The sequence below is a fragment of the Ovis aries genome, chromosome 14, assembly GCF_016772045.2.
Source record: "Ovis aries strain OAR_USU_Benz2616 breed Rambouillet chromosome 14, ARS-UI_Ramb_v3.0, whole genome shotgun sequence".
Classification (NCBI taxonomy): Eukaryota; Metazoa; Chordata; class Mammalia; order Artiodactyla; family Bovidae; genus Ovis; species Ovis aries.
In genome coordinates, this window is record NC_056067.1 from 61080621 (window position 1) to 61097404 (window position 16784).

Consider the following 16784-nt stretch of genomic DNA (forward strand, 5'->3'; position numbering starts at 1 on the left):
CTAACCGGGGAATAAGGTCCCACATGTTTTGGGGTGTGAACAAAATGAGAAGAAAATATGTTTCATAACTATCTGTCAGTGGGGACAAATTCTAAGTAGAGGATATTGCTTTTCATCATAGAAGTATCAGTAGGTCAAATCTCACGATTCCCTGCTGGAACCTCTGGTTCTGAATATGACTTTGGTCACTAAGAACTAGGAGAATATTCTCTAGGGAGGGGGCACTAAGGTGTACCTGCCATTGCAGACTACAGTGGTAATTATGCAGGAATTTCGATCTATCAAACATTGAATCCTAACTATAAACTGGGGGTATTTTCCTCAAGATACATTTTGAGAAGTTCTATGACATTTCAGACGATGAGGTATGAAAATTTCCCCTTTGTAAAATGACGGGGAATTCTTGAAAATCCCTCTCTGGTGCTTTGGCTCCATTCCTCTATTCATAATCTAAACAGAGGCACAGTTCAGTGGTCTCACGAGTAGGAAATAACTCGTTTTTGGTAGAAACACTTCTCATGGATACAAACTGTACACGAAGACACATGAAATTCCCTTCCTTTCTTAGACCTCAGTATTTACTGCTGGTTCCTTGTGAGTCCTTGTCTGTCTCCAGGGACCAATGGGAATTGAACCTTCCTCAAGCATTTCAATAGTCCCTTTGGAGATGATTGGTACACACTTTTAATTGTTGTTTTATCATTAGCAACTGATCAATAAAGATTTTCATAAATAATCTCAGTTCCCCAAGCCTGTCTCACATTGCAGATACAGGTGAAAAGATAATTGCAGTTCTGAGGGGACATGAGGTCATAGGATCACAAACCCATATCTAGGGGTCTGGCTGCCTTCCTCCTTGTCACAAGAGCAGCTTGCCGTGACCAGCACCCTGACCCCAATATCCAGGCTATGTGAGGATATCAGGTGAGTATTTTCTGTTTCAGCCTGTGGTCAAGAATCTGCAAGAAACAGGTGCTTTGGGGAGTCTGAGTCGGTGACCATACAGGAAAAGGGAAGTATTCTGACTCAAAGTAATGCAGTGCCAAAGCAACACTGGAAGGAGGAATAATTAAAAATTAAGTGGAGCTATTAAAGAGAGATTAGGTGCTACACCAGATATCAGTTCCCAATGCCTCCTAATGTATCTTAGTGTAATTCTTTTTGAAAAATATTTATTTGGCTGTACCGGACCTTACTTGTGGCATATGGGATCTAGTTCCTTGACCAGGGATCAAACCTAGGCACCTCCCCCCAATCCTGACCCCCACTCCCCACCCCTGCCCTCGCTGCAGCTAGCATTGAGAGCGAGGTGTCTTAGTCACTGGACCACCAAGGAAATCATGGTGTAATTTTTGTGACAGTCATTGTTATTGTAGAATCCAAGCGATATGAAGCCTGATGTTTAATGTAACTAATGGCTGGAACTGCAGAGATTTCACATATATGTGAAATCATGGAGTACCTTACAGAAATCATACATTTTTAAGGTTACTATATGTGTGCCAACAACACGTTAATGATTAATAAAAATAAATCTATAGGAATGATCTTTTATAGAAACAGTGTATAGAGTTGACAATTGTGTGCTTAGTCCATCAGTCATGTCTGACTCTTTGCAACACCATGGACTGTAGCCAGCCAGGCTCATCTATCCATGGAAATCTTCAGGCAAGAATAGTGGAGTGAGTAGCTATTTCCTTCTCCAGGGGATCTTTTGGACCAAGAGATCTGCCGGGAGCCAGCATGAGGAACTCCACCCATGGCAAAGGTCATGAGGAACGAAGCTTGGCATACTCAAAGGCGTGATCAAGCCTCAGGAAACCCCCTGTTCCCGAGCATCTAACCCCAAAACCAGAGTCTGTTTTACGCTCTCACCTACACCTCTGACTTTACGGGGGGCTCTCCCCCATAACTGTTTCTCTTGGAGAAGGAGTAAACATGCAGCTCCAAGGCAATAAAAATTTCTGGGCGTGACAAGACTGTTTCAGCTTACGGACTCCTCTAAAGGTTATCTAGCCCGCCTGTATAGGTTCGTCTGGCCACATGTGATTGTTTACAGCCTCCAAATCTGAGAGGCACGAGATGTTTTAGAATTACTAAAGGCAAATTCTTTTGGGGAGTTAGAAATTATTAGTATAGTGTGTTGGTTAGGAATTATATTGGTGAAGGGCTTTTCATTTGTTGCGTCAATAATTGCTGCTAATTCCCTGCTCTGGGTGGGACAAGGATGTTTCAGGTCAAACCTCTCTGCTGACAGACTAGCTTGTGTGACAGGATTATCCATACTCCTGCCACATGATTGTTTACTACCTCTCAACCATAAACAACACAGAGAGTTTTGGAGTATTTTGAGAGTCTTAATTAGCATAGGGCTTTTTCTTCTTGTTGAGTCAATGATTGCCGGCAGGCCTCCATATCCTTAGGCACCTGGAAATATATTAATCAATGTATTTGGAATATAGAAAAGGAAATACAGTAGTTTTTCATGTTAGCAATACTAGACTTTTGGAGTTAATGGATTTTCTCTTTTGTAATAGATCAATTTGCTTTGTTATAAATCACTGTGTCCTTGCTATGTGCAAATGTAACTTTATCATATCTTAAGACTAAATAGATCTTAAGGGGAGCATTGGTGAAAGGATTTTCATTTGTTGGGCTGATGTTTGCTGCTAAATCTCCATGTTCCCTACCCTAATAATGAATATAATTAACATATAGGAGAAATAAGTATTAACCTTTAAGCATATAGGAGAAATAAATATTAACCTTTAAGACTAATCATGTTAACCTTGGGTTAAATAAATTCCTTTCTTGATTGTAACTCACTACACCCTCACCCTATAGGAATGTAACTTTATTTGGAGGGTGGTGCCTGGTTTAAGAAAAAACACCCTTGGAAGAAATAAGTTTTTTGGTTATCAGAAAGAAAGGATCATAAAATGTCAGCAGGTCTCACTCATGGCCAGAAGATGATGTACTTTTATTATACATTTATGTGAAGCACCTGATTTTGATAAAGGTCAGGACTGCTGACCCCCGTGTGACTCTGTATTCATCCCTATGTGTAACAAAAGGTATATAAGCAAACCCCAAAATAAAGAAATTGGATCAGTTTCCGGAAAGACTGATTCCCCCATGTCGCTTCTTTCTTGCTCCCGTTTTTCTGGCTGAATTCCCATCTGGAGCATGGATGCTATTCCACGTAATCCAAGTTATTCAGCCTCTTTTTCTCCACTAATCTTCCTACTACACTATCCATTTCTAATCTCTCTATATCTGTAATTAAATATGTATTTTTCCAAAGACGCCAACTCCGTCCCCACCTTCGAATCACCCTGGATCCACCGGGGCTGGTCCCCGGCAGGGATCGAACCCTGGTCTCCTGCATTGTAGGCAGTTTCTCTACCATCTGAGCTACCAGGAAGCAGTAAAAATACCTTCTCTAACTCTGGAATTTATAAAGTGCTTAACAAAGACATTGTTTCCTACTGAAAACATCCATAGTTGGCTGATTTGGGTCAGACCATTTTCCAAAAGTAACTTCAGAAATAGGTTTCAGATGGCAGCTCTGAGGCATCAAAGCATCAGTCAGTTCAGTACAGTCACTCAGTCATGTCTGACTCTTTGCGACCCGATGAACCAGAGCATGCCAGGCCTTCCTGTCCATCACCAACTCCTGGAGACTACTCAAACTCATGTCCATCGAGTTGGTGATGCCATCCCGCCATCTCATCCTCTGTCGTCCCCTTCTCCTCCTGCCCCCAATCCCTCCCAGCATCAGGGTCTTTTCCAATAAGTCAGCTCTTCGCATGAGCTGGCCAAAGTATTGGAGTTTCAGCTTCAGCATCAGTCCTTCCAATGAACACCCAGGACTGATCTCCTTTAGGATGGACTGGTTGGACCTCCTTGCAGTCAAGGGACACTTAAGAGTCTTCTCCAACACCACAGTTCAAAAGCATCAATTCTTCGGCACTCAGCTTTCTTCACAGTCCAACTCTTACATCCATACATGACCACTGGAAAAACCATACCCTTGACTAGACCGACCTTTTTTGGCAAAGTAGTGTCTCTGCTTTTCAATATGCTATCTAAGTTGGTCATAACTTTTCTTGCAAGGAGTAAGCATCTTTTAATTAAATCGCTGCAATCACCATCTCAGTGATTTTGGATCCCCCCCAAAATAAAGTCTGACACTGTTTCCCCATCTATTTCCCATGAAGTGATGGGACCAAATGCCATGATATTATTTTTCTGAATATTGAGCTGTAAGCCAACTTTTCACTCTCGTCTTTCACATCTGTTTTTTAATTTTTATTTTTACTTTATAATACTGTATTGGTTTTGCCATACATTGACATGAATCCACCACGGGTGTACATGAGTTCCCAATCCTGACCCACCCCCCCCCGCCTCCCACCCCATATCATCTCTTTGGATCATCCCCGTGCACCAGCCCCAAGCATCCTGTATCCTGTATCGAACATAGACTGGCGATTCATTTCTTACATGATATTATACATGTTTCAGTGCCATTCTCCCAAATCATCCCACCCTCTCCCTCTCCCTCAGAGTCCAAAAGTCCGTTCTATACACCTGCGTCTCTTCTGCTGTCTCACATACAGGGTTATCATTACCATCTTTCTAAATTCCATATGTATGTGTTAGTATACTGTATTGGTGTTTTTCTTTCTGGCTTACTTCAGTCTGTATAATCGGCTCCAGTTTCATCCATCTGATTAGAACTGAATCAAATGTATTCTTTTTAATAGCTGAGTAATACTCCATTGTGTATATGTACCACAGCTTTCTTATCCATTCATCTGCTGATGGACATCTAGGTTGTTTCCATGTCCTGGCTATTATAAAGAGTGCTGCAATGAACATCGTCTTTCACTTTAATCAAGAGGCTTTTTAGTTCCTCTTCAATTTCTGCCATAAGGGTGGTGTCATCTGCATATCTGACATTATTCATATTTCTCCTGGCAATCTTGATTCCAGCTTCTGCTTCAAGCCCAGCGTTTCTCATGATGTCCTCTACATATAAATTAAATAAGCATAGTGTGTCCTATTCTCTGATTTGGAAATATTCTCAAAATTTATAGTTGTATAACTTCATTTTACAAAATAAAAATCACTTTTTAATATTTCATTTTCTTTAAATGTGATATATTAATGTTTCAGAAGTCTTGACTTCTATGTAATATTTTTAATGTCACATTAATTAACAGATCAGTTTATGATTTGGAACTGGTCATGTTTATTTTGCATGTCACACCAGTTTATCACACATTGTTATTGCTAAGTATCAGAGTTCAGGTTATAGTCTTCCATGATGTTTATTTAATCCCTGTCAAAAAACCAATGAGAATTTCTGTCACCAAGCAAGTAAAGAGCTTATAGTGCATTTGAAAAACAAAATTTGTTAAAATTTTGAGTGAAGTAAGCCAGAAAGAGAAACACCAATACAGTATACTAACACATATATATGGAATTTAGAAAGATGGTAATGATAACCCTCTATGTGAGATAGCAAAAGAGACAAAAGTATTTTTAAATTCTATTTTTAAATGGAAAGATAATTGATTTACAGAATTTTATTCTCTGTCAAACCTCAACATGAATCAGCCATAGGTATACATATATCCCATTCCTCTTGAACATTCGTCCCATCTCCCCCATTGCACCCCTGTAAGTTGATACAAAGCCCCTATTTGAGTTTCCTGAGACATTCAGCAAATTCCCACTGGCTACCTATTTTCTATGTGGTAATGTAAGTTTCCATGTTACTCCATATATCTCAACCTCCCCTCCCCTCTCTGCATGTCCATAAGTCTATTCTCTGTATCTGTTTCTCCATTCAGCTCAGTTCAGTCGCTCAGTCGTGTCCCTTTGTGACCCTATGAACCACAGGACGCCAGGCTTCCCTGTCCATCACCAACTCCCAGAGTCCACCCAAACCCATGCCTATCGAGTCAATGATGCCATCCAAGCATCTCATCTTCTGTCATCCCCTTCTCCTCCTGCCCTCAATCTTTCCCAGAATCAGGGTCTTTTCAAATGAGTCAGCTCTTGGCATCAGGTAGCCAAAGTATTGGAGTTTCAGTTTCAACATCAGTCCTTCCAATGAACACCCAGGAATGATCTCCTTTAGGATGGACTGCTTGGATCTCCTTGCAGTCCAAGGGACTCTCAAGAGTCTTCTCCAACACCACAGTTCAAAAGCATCAATTCTTCGGCGCTCAGCTTTCTTCACAGTCCAACTCTCACATCCATACATGACTACCTGAAAAACCAGAGCCTTGACTAGATGGACCTTCGTTGGCAAAGTAATGTCTCTGCTTTTTAATATGCTGTCTAGGTTGGACATAACATTCCTTCCAAGGAGTAAGTGTCTTTTAATTTCGTGGCTGCAATCACCATCTGCAGTGATTTTGGAGCCCAGAAAAATAAAGTCAGCCACTGTTTCCACTGTTTCCCCATCTATCTGCCATGAAGTGATGGGACTGGATGCCATGATCTTCGTTTTCTGAATGCTGAGCTTTAAGCCAACTTTTTCCCTTTCTTCCTTCACTTTCATCAAGAACGCTTTAGTTCTTCATTTTCTGCCATAAAGGTGGTGTCATCTGCATATCTGAGGTTATTGATATTTCTCCTGGCAATCTTGATTCCAGCCTGTGTTTCTTCCAGCCCAGCGTTTATCATGATGTACTGTGCATATAATTTAAATAAGCATGGTGACAATATACAGCCTTGACGTACTCCTTTTCCTATTTGGAACCAGTCTGTTGTTCCATGTCCAGTTCTAACTGTTGCTCCCTGACCTGCATACAGGTTTCTGCATTGCTTCCCTGAAAATAAATTCTTTTGTACTATCTTCCTAGATTCTGTATATATGCGTTAGTATATGATATTTATATTTCTCTTTCTGACATACTTCACTCTGTATACTTTATATAGTTTTTAATGTATATATAAATTATATATACTTGTACATATATAATTTATATATGCTCATATAGTCATATGGACTTCCCTGATAGCTCAGCTGGTAAAGAATCCGCATGCAATGCGAGAGACCTGGGTTCAATCCTTGGGTTGGGAAGATCCCCTGGAGAAGGGAAAGGCTACCTAGTCTAGTATTCTGCCCTGGAGAATTCCATGGACTCTATAGTCTACGGGGTCACAAAGAGTCGGACAAGACTGAGCAACTTTCACTCACTCACTCATATAATTTTACAGTTTTTAATAAAAAATAAAATTAGTCATAGAACTGTGAAAGTGGCTCAGTGATGTATGACATTTTGCAACCCCATAGATGATACAGTCCATGGAATTCTCCAGGCCAGAATACTGGAGGGTGTAGCCTGAAGCCCTGCCATAGAGCAGGCCTCTAAATTAGACTACAATCGGGGCATCCCTGGTGGTTCAGACAGTAAAGAATCTACCTGAGATGCAGGAGACCCATATTCAATCCCTGGGTCAGGAAGATCCCCTGGAGTAGAAATGGCAACCCACTCCAGTATTCTTGCCTGGAGAATTCCATGGACAGAGGAACCTGTCGGGCTACAGTCCATGGAGTCACAAAGAGCTGGACATGACTGGACATGACTGAAGATGACTGAATGGCTAATACTTTCTACTTCTTTCAGTATATCTACATTTTATTAGATGCATAAAATTTATCTGTACTCCCTATTGACTTAATAGTAACTATTTGAACATAGACAGAAACTTCTTACCCAAATAATATGTTTAGAAATACTATCAAACTTAAAATTAAATGACGAGGCATGCAAACACATATTTATACATATATTTATTTTAAAACATAACTAGTTTTGTAAAATACATTAATATCATTGTGATTCAATACAATTATTTTATAAATCAAGTAAAGTTCAAAATAAAGGACAGAAATGGTACGGACCTAACAGAGGAAGATATTAAGAAGAGATGGCAAGAATACACAGAACTATACAAAAAAGATCTTAATGGCCCAGATAGCCACGATGGTGTGATCACTCACCTAGAGCCAGACATCCTGGAGTGCAACATCTAGTGAATCTAAGGAAGCATCACTTACAAAGCTAGTGGAGGTTTTGGAATTCTAGCTGAGCTATTTCAAATCCTAAAAAATGATGCTGTTAAAATGCTGCACTCAATGTGCCAGCAAATTTGGAAAACTCAGCCCTGGCCACAGGACCGGAAAATATCACTGTTGATTCCAATCTCAAAGAAAGGCAATTCCAAAGGATGGTCAAACTGAAGCACAGTTGTTGCACTCATTTCACGTGCTAGCAAAGTAGTGCTCAAAATTCTCCAAGCCAGGTCAGTAGTATGTGAACAAAGAACTTCCAGATGTTCAAGCTGGATTTAGAAAAGGCAAAGGAACCAAAGATCACATTGCCAATATCCCTTGGATCATAGAAAAAGAAAGAGAGTTCCAGAAAAACATCTACTTCTGCTTCATTGACTATGTTACAGCATTTGTGTGGATCACAAGAAACTGTGGGAAATTCTTAAAGAGATGGGAAAGCCAGAACACCTTAGCTGTCTCCTGAAAATCACTATGCAGGTCAAGAAGCAACAGAGCTGGAAATGGAACAACAGACTGGTTCCACATTTCAAAAGGAGTACATCAAGGCTGTGTGTTCTTATATTTCTTATTTAACTTAAATGCAGAGTACATCATGTGAAATGCACGGCTGGATGAAGCACAAACTGGAATCAAGATTGCAGGGAGAAATATCAATAACCTCAGATATGCAGATGACACTACCCTTAGGGCAGAAAGTGAAGAGTCTCTTGATGAAAGTGAAAGAGGAGAGTGAAAAAGCTGGCTTCAAATTCAACATTCAAGAAATGAAGAACATGAAACCCAGTCTCATCACTTCATGGTAAATAGATGGAGAAACAACACAAACAGTGACAGACTTTATTTTGGGGGTTTCCAAAATCACTATAGATATTGACTGCAGTCATGAAATTAGAAGGTGCTTGTTCCTTGGAAGAAAAGTAATAACCAACCTAGAGAGCATATTAAAAATTGGAGTCATTACTTTACCAACAAAAGTCTGTATAGTCAGAGCTATGGTTTTTCCAGTAGTCATGTATGGACGTGAAAGTTAGGCAGTAAAGAAAACTGAGTGCCAAAGAATTGATGCTTTTCAACTGTGGTGTTGGAGAAGATTCTCAAGAGTCCCTTGGACAGCAAGGAGATCATAACAGTCAATCCTAAAGGAAATGAGTCCTGAATATTCATTGGAAAGACTGATACTGAAGCTGAAGCTCCAATACTTTTGGCCACCTGATACAAAGAACTGACTTATTGGAAAAGACCCTGATGCTGGGAAAGATTGAAGGGAGGGGGAGAAGGGGACGACAGAGGATGAAATGGTTGGATGGCATCACTGACTCAATGGAATCGAGTTTGAGCAAACTCTGGGGGTTGGTGATGGACAGGGAAGCCTGGTGTGCTGCAATCCATGGGGTTGCAAAGAGTTGGTCACAACTGAGCAACTGAACTGAACTGGACTAACTTCTAATTTCCACCTTTTTTTTTTTTTTTTAATAAAAAGGCTTTAAATTTTTACAAATCATTAACCTGTATTAACCTCATTGCTACTTATGGTTCAATGAAAATATTCATCCTGGCAAGAATTTTGATGTATATAAAGGTTTATTATAGACATGACTTTTATTTATTTTTATAATTTCACATTAGGTACGGTTTACGAAGATTTTTAAAAACTTTGATTCACTTGGTATTTGTTGAAAAAAAAAAAACACTTTTCACTATTGCTTTGTAATGCTGTATTTATCCTCCTTCCCACCATTGTACCGAACTTATCAATTCACATCCACCTATTTCTACCTGATTATCAAACTTTCCTTTATTGTAACTACATGATATGGTTTAATATTGTTTCCAGAATACTTTGACTCTTACCTTTTCTTTACCCTGTGTGAACTTAGAAATCATCCTGTGTAGTTTAAAATATAATCATGGTATCTTTACTGATATTAGACTCATTTGTTCCTTACCCAGGGATCGAACCCTGGTCTCCTGTTTGGCAGGTGAAATCTTTACCATTGAACCACCAGGGCATGACTTTTAAATCCTTAGTGATATTCCTTTAAGTTTTTTCACTGTTACACATTCAAATATCAGACACTTGTTTTACAGGAAGGAAGAAATATAAATAGTTCTTTTTCAGTGGGATCTAAGGTAAATGAAGAATACTGAAGAGTGTCAATTCCAGTTGATATGGTACAGAGTTCTGCCTCATCTTCTCATGCAGGATTCTCTGGCTCAGAAGATTATCAGTTCCTGGGATTAACAGAATTGTCCCCGAGAATTTGGCAATAGGAGTGATCTTTTTATTGCAGACTATGACAGGGATTATGGGGAGTTTCAGCCTTGTTTACCATTTTCTCTCCCTTTATTTCACAGGAGGCAAATGTCGGTCTACAGATTGGATTTTCAAGCACGTGACTCTAGCCAAACTCTTAGTTGTTCATTTGAAAGGAATTCCTGAAACACTGGCAGCTTTGGAGTCGAAACAGTTCACAGTTCATCAGTGAGATTTGGATGCACACTTGCTTTTTACGTTCAAAGAATTGGCAGAGATGTGTCCATTGGCACCATCTTCCTCTTGAGTGTCTTTCAGATGATCATCGTTCCCAGTGACTCCAGGTGGGCAGAGCTTAAGAGCAAAGCTCCCAAATATGTGGGCACCTTCAGTATCCTCTGCTGGATCTTCAGCATCATTCTCAGTATTTTGGTTTCATTTTATGTGACTGCCCAGTGGAACAACACAATCAACACAAACAATATAGATCATGGCTACTGTTATTTGTGCATGCTGCCCCAAGGCCACAGATGCGAAACCTTGCACCAAGAACACAGAAGCAGAGCTCAGAATCAAGGACACTTTCAAAGCTGACTGAGCCCCTTTATAACCTTTTCAAAGGCACACTGATAGTCACTACCAAGCTTCCCGACTGCCAGTGGGGCAAAGATGCCCACTCCAGTAAGCACCCTCTAGTGCCCCAACCAATTAGCTAACGTCAACCATCCAGCAGCAATTTTGCTTTGAGGCTGTAAAAATTGGCTATTAGCCCATGGAAACTATCGGCATCCCCTGGTCTGTCCAGATGTGGGCCCATTGCACTCGCAATGCCTCCTTTATCTCTGCCCTTTGTTTTCAATAAACTCACTCCTTTCTGAAATGCCCTGTGTCTGGAAATTCTTTTCCAGCCCGCACTCAGACTGCCTCAACACTTATGGCTGATTGACAATGTTGTACAGCAGGAAGGAACACAGCACCATAACCATCTAGAAGGGTGGGATGGGGAGGGACATGGGAGGGAGGCTCAGAAGGGAGGGGACACGGGTGTACCTATGGCTGATTCTTGTTGATGTTTGACAGAAAACAACAAAATTCTGTAAAGCAATCATCCATCTGTTGAAAAAATTTAAAAATATTAAAAAACTCAAAAACAAAAAAATATACATTTCAAAAGAAAAAAAATTCCAGTTTTAGAAAAAATTGTAAAACAATTGCCCAGTGGATACAAATCTGCCAGCAAGTGCAGGGGACATGGGTTTGAACCTTGGCCCAGGAATATTCCACATGCTGCAGGACAACTTAGCCTGTGCTCCACAACTACTGAGGCTGTGTGCTGCAACTACTGACACCTAGAGCCGTGCTTCACAAAAAAAAAAAAAGGCCACTGCAATGAGAAGCCCATGTGCCACAACTAGAGGAAGCCTGCACATAGTCACAGACAAAAGTTTAAAATTTTTAAAAATATCAGGGACAAAAATAACTCAATCAAAAATTGGGCCAAGACCTCATATTTCCAAAGACATTTAGATGGGCAAAAGGCAAATGAAAGGCACTCAGCATCACTAATTATTAAGAAATGGAAAACAAAACTACAATGAGGTATGACCTCATTCTAGTCCCAATAACCATTATCAAAAGGCCCACTAATGATATAATAAAGGCTGAAGAGGCTATGGAGATCAGGGAACCTCCTACATGGCTGAAGGGAATGGAAGCAGGTACAGCGACTAGCGAGGACAGTGTGGAAGTTCCTTAACAAACACAACCTCCTGACATGTAAGGAAATAAATTCCATGAAAAGCAGACAAAACAGATTAGTTGACAACTCTGTAAATTCTTGGTAAATCATCTGCAGTGCTGATATTCTCACTTTTGATCTATCATTCCCAAATTCTTTAAATAAATATGCACTAAAACACCTACACTTGCAGATTCTATATTAGTTTTCTCACTGCTAATGTACGTACCTTCAGATATTTATATATTGCATTCAATGTATGTCAGAGGCATGAGAAAACAGTTCCTTTAAGCCTAGACGAGATACATGTGCTGAGAATTTTACATGGGGTAAAATTTTATGACTCTTAGTTCAGAATTTTGCAATCATGTTTTAAAGTTATCCTTCCTGTGACTTTGTTATATATATATTTGCTAAAATGATCCCATGGAAAGTCTTAGTTCAACAGAAGAAGAAAGGAAAATTGAACCTGGTGAGTTTATGAGAGAATTCACAGCAAGCCTTGAGGGATGCTGTGGGAGGTCAAGGCTAGAACCAGGCCTACACAGTGCCAGTACATGGGGCTCAGGCTTATAAGCGAACCTGGGTGAAGTGCTCTGGCCTCCGCAGACTGAGGGTGAATCAGTCCCTTCAGACCAAGACGACCAGGATTCTGGTGAGCTCTGTGAGGGTGTCATTGAAGGGGGACCTGTGAAGTACAACCTGGGTTGAGCAAGACTGCTGATCACAGTCTTAAAACTTCATTCATTACAACCAATGGAAACACTAGAAACCATTCACTTTTATTAACAACCATGTATTAATTTCACACAAGGTTGAAATTAAACATTTTAAAATCTACAGTATGATCCATGATTAAATCAGATTAAAATTACAGAGAAAGATACTCATTTTTCTGATAAAAGGATGTGAGGATCATTATTTTTATGACTTACAAAACAAAGCCTAGGAAACAGTAAACAAGAAATACACTAATTATTTGCCTTTTCTGGAAAGGGTTTCTAATACATTTCTAGCTTATCACAGAAGCTGTCTTTATTTCAACATTGTCAAGTAATATACTTCACTTATGCTGATATTATAAAGATACATCAATATTGTAGTAAACTGTGTTTCTTACAATTCAAGTGATATAAGTATTGAAAATTTAGAATCAACTTTTGGAGAAGTTCCCTGGTAGTCCAGTGGCTAAGACTCCGCATTCCGAATGCACTGGGTCTGGGTTCAATCCCTGGTAGGGGAACTAGGTCCCATATGCTGCAACTAAGATCTGATGCAGCCAAATAAATGAATATAAAACAAAAAACAATAGAACCAACTTCTTTCTTAAATACATGGAAAGATTTCATGATCACTTATATTATGGCATCCTCCCAGGATATTTCATATGAATAACAAACACCTCCAGTTAGATATTCATTGTACATTTTACATTATGATATCGATGAAAGTGAAAGAGGAGAGTGAAAAAGTTGGGTTAAAGCTCAATATTCAGAAAACTAATATCAGGGCATCCAGATCGATCACTTCATGGGAAGTAGATGGGGAAACAGTGGAAACAGTGTCAGACTTTATTTTTTTTAACATTCTTGTAAAGTTTGTTTCTTCTAAAATACTACAAATTTTCAAGTGATCATGCAAGAATATTCCCTAACACCTAGACAATGGTGAAACAAGTCACCTTATCATTTCATGGACTCTCATCTCCCTTCATAAATGCACCCTGACAGAACCCAGAGCCCCATGCGCCCCTGCTCAGCCTGAAGAAGCCACAGCGGTCAAATAACCTTGCTAAAAATGTGGCACTTGGGTCCACTTCAGAAGTCTTGGCTCAGAATACACTTTAAAAAAAAATTTTCCTGTTTCTATGATAAAAAACTTATCCTATGTCACACGAGTAGAACACTGGAAAATAAATATCCTAATGTTGCCCTGATTATTTTATAATTGCTATTTCAGATAAGAATAGTTTCTCTAATGGCTTGTGGATCATAACTCATCTTTTTTTCTTCATATTAGAAATTGGGTAGAAAGGATTACAGTGTAAAAAATATATTTTGTAATACCAGCCAAGTCACTAAATTATGACCAGGTCTCTGAACTTGCTGTTTTCACCTTGGGTCACATTAGAAAGTCTTCCCATGGCCACAAGGTATCTGTACTTTGTATTTCCGGGACAGCTGACGTTCCAGGATGTGGCCATAGACTTCACTCAAGAGGAGTGGGAATGCCTGGACCTCAGTCAGCGGGAATTGTACAGGGACATGATGTTACAGAACTACGGGAACCTGGCCTCCTTGAGTATTTCTTTCCCAATTTGGAACCAGTCTGTTGTCCCATGTCCAGTTCTAACTGTTGCTTCTCGACCTGCATACAGATATCTCAGAAAGCAGGTCAGATGGTCTGGTGTTCCCATCTCCTGAAGAATTTTCCACAGTTTGTTGTGATCCACACGGTCAAAAGCTTTGACATAGTCAATAAAGGGGTCAGGGTCTGGTAGGGTCTTTCTATTGTGAAGTTCTAATCCTGTTATCCTCAAATGTAAATTGTGCGAGTGGCTCTGGTAAAATTTTTACAAACTTGAGACGTTATTTTGATTTATTGTAATTACTGATTAAAAAAGTATATAGCTCCCTTGCTTAGATTAGCAAGGGGGCCACTCTCCACCCTCTTCTGATGTCTATGTCAGAAACTTCTCTGTCCCTTTTTCACTTTAATAAAACTCTGCTACACAAATGCTCTTGAGCAATCAACCCTGGTGCCTGGTCCCTGGCCCCAAAGTTACATCTTCTTGTTTGGAGATCATGAATCTGACACCCTTCACTGTAACCTATCACTGCATTCTAGGTTAGTGGTAATTGTATAAGCTCTGTAGTACTAAATAGTCACACCTTTTCTTAATTTCACAGTTACACACTTTGCCTCCATAATACTTGACCAGTATCTCAGGATCTGATGTTATGTATTTGTTAGTGTTATATAGATGATTTGAATAAAGGATTTGGGGAATCATTTTCCAGGCTGTATTAACAGTGTCCCTTGCGTTCTCGTCTCAACTAAACACATATTGGATTGGACACTGGTAAGTCTCTGAAAACACAAATTTTCCTTTCTCTGATGAACAAGTCTTGTGGGCTCTAAGCTGGACCTAATCACCTTTCTGGAGCAATTGAACGATCCCAGGAGTATAAGGAGAATGGAGACAATAGCCATATTCCCAGGTATGTATGAATGGACAGAGATGAGAGGTCCAAGGAGTAGTGAAGAAGTCATCCTCCGTCAGGTAGTTTTGGAAGATCATCTTCAGTGGAAATGATTTTGGAAAACCTGAGTTTGTGTCCACTTCTGTCATAGAAATGTATCACCTGCCCTATTCTATCTCTTAAATCATTCACAAATTCATCTCTAGTGTTTACTTTCCTTCATCACAGTGTGAACTAAAAGTCTCCTCTTGGCTTGTGAGAAACTGCATTCATTGGTTGCTCTTCCATTTCTTGGGGGTCCTAGGAAAACTGTGCCCATTTTGAGTAACTGTATGACAGTCCTTTTAAAGTTCTTTTGTACCTCTAGCCAAAAATGTGTGAGTGAATTGGTAGACAAATTAAATTTCTAGGAATACTGGGGAGAGGTTTTTGTTTTCTGATTTATAACTTCCTATCCACTGGGAGCTAGAGACAGGACCTTCTAAATATGTTTCAAACTCAAAAACTTTTTTCACTACAGAAAGCAGAACCTCCCAAAAATGAAAGGATGCACATCTCAGGTTGACTTCAAAGTTTCTCTTTTCCTTATATGATCTCATATTAAATATCTTAAATGTATTTGCCCTAATTCTAAAATGCAAAAATATTTAAATATTCAATTACCTCATAGAATTTTAAAATGAACTGGCATAAATGCTTAGCACATTTTGCACCATATTATTAATACTTGATTCAAGTTATAAAAATTTCTAGATTATATAAATAAATTAGTTTAAAAAGTTCTAATTTTAATATAGCTGGTTTACAATATTGTACTACTGTATAGCAAAGAGAATCAATTATACCTATCAATCAGTTCAGTTCCATCACACAGTCGTGTCCAACTCTTTCCGACTGCATGGACTACAGCATGCCAGTCTTCTGTGTCCATCACCAACTCCCAGACCCTGCTCAAACTCATGTTCATCGAGTCAGTGATGCCATCCAACCATCTCATCCTCTGTCGTCCCCTTCTCCTCCTGCCCTCAGTCTTACCCAGCATCAGGATGCTTTCCAACGCATCAGTTCTTCACATCAGATGGTCAAAGTATTGGAGCTTCAGCTTTAGCATTAGTCCTTCCAACGAATATTCAGGATTGATTTTCTCCTAAAGAAATGGAGTGCTGTGATCTCCTTGCAGTCTAAGAGACTCTCAAGAGTCTTCTCCAACACCACAGTTCAAAAGCATCAGTTCTTCGATGCTCAGCCTTCTTTATGCTTCAACTCTCACTTCCATACATGACTTCTGGAAAGAGCATATTTTTGAGTACACAGACATTTGTCTGCAAAGGAATGTCTCTATTTTTTGTTATGCTATCTACATTGCTCATAGCTTTCCTTCCAAGGAGCAAGCATTTTCTACTTTCATGGTTGAAGTCAACATCTGCAGTGATTTTGAAGCCCAAGAAAATAAAGTCTGTCACTGTTTTGATTGTTTTCCCATCCATTTGC

General features: G+C 39.5%; 1 long non-coding RNA gene across 1 annotated transcript in view; it reads left to right on the forward strand.

The window, feature by feature from the left end:
• The window catches only part of LOC132657787 (uncharacterized), a 12666-nt gene extending 1431 nt beyond the window's left edge, over positions 1 to 11235 (forward strand). Inside the window, exon 2 of the long non-coding RNA XR_009596446.1 lies at positions 10454 to 11235. This is a non-coding gene — a long non-coding RNA (uncharacterized LOC132657787). The remainder of the gene's footprint in view (positions 1 to 10453) is intronic.
• Positions 11236 to 16784: the final 5549 nt, after the last annotated feature.